The sequence below is a fragment of the Piliocolobus tephrosceles genome, chromosome 19 (genome assembly GCF_002776525.5).
Source record: "Piliocolobus tephrosceles isolate RC106 chromosome 19, ASM277652v3, whole genome shotgun sequence".
Lineage (NCBI taxonomy): Eukaryota > Metazoa > Chordata > Mammalia > Primates > Cercopithecidae > Piliocolobus > Piliocolobus tephrosceles.
Window position 1 is genome coordinate 41,850,970 of NC_045452.1, and position 1,123 is coordinate 41,852,092.

Genomic DNA, 1,123 nt, shown 5'->3' on the forward strand with positions numbered 1-1,123 from the left:
TAGTAGAGACGGGGTTTCACCATGTTGGTCAGGCTGATCTCGAACTCCTGGCCTCGTGATCCACCAGCCTCGGCCTCCTAATGTGCTGGGATTACAGGCATGAACCACCGTGCCTGGCCCATTGGTTGTTTTTATGTCACCGTTGCTTAGTTTTGGCTGCTTGGAACTGAATATACATGGAATATTAGGTATGTACTCTTCCATGGCTGGCTTTTTGTACAGCATGTTTTTGGGATTCAGCTATGTTGTGTGTATCAGTAGGTTTTTTGTTTCTTTTGAAGTATAGAAGTGGTTTTGTTCACTGGTATTGTTCAGCAGTGTTCTATTGCGTGGGTATATTACAATTTGTCTGTCCACTCATCATTTGATGAACATTTAGATTTCTCTAGTTTCTGTTATGAATAATAGAATAGTTTCTTTTATGAGTATTCAGGTCCAAGTTTTTGTGTGGACATATGTTTTTATTTTCTTGGATAAATATTTAGGGGTGAGCATGGTGAGCCTTATGGTAAGTGTATGTTTAACTTTATAAGAAACTGCCAGATTATTTTCCAAAATGGTTGTTTCCTTTTGCATTCCCACCAACAAAATACGAGAGTCCCAGTTGCTCCGAGTCCTCACCTACCCTGGAATTGTCAAACTTTATCTCAGTATGACTTTAACTTGCAGTTCCCTGAAGGCCCCTGGTGCCAGTCATCTTTAACTGTTCTTATTTCTATTTCTATTCTATTTATGTTGTTACACTCATATTTCTTCTTTTGCGAAGTGTCTACTCAAATCTTTTAACCGTTTGCTAATTAGATTGTTGTGTTATGATTGACCTGTGTGAGTTTTGATATATTCTGAGTGCAAACCCTTGGTTAGATTTATCCACTGCTCTATTTCCTCCCAGTTCATTGCTTGCCTTTTTCTTATCTTGGGGTGTATTTTGAGGAACAGACATATCATTTACCTACTTTTTTCTTCCAATTTATGACCCAATGTTAGAAAGATCGTCTATATAGTCTTTTGTTTTGGTTTGGTTTGGTTGGGTTTTTTGAGACAGGGTCTTACTCTGTCACCCAGGCAGGAGGGCAGGGTCGTGACCATGATCACAGCTCAAGCCATTCTCCTACCTCAGTCT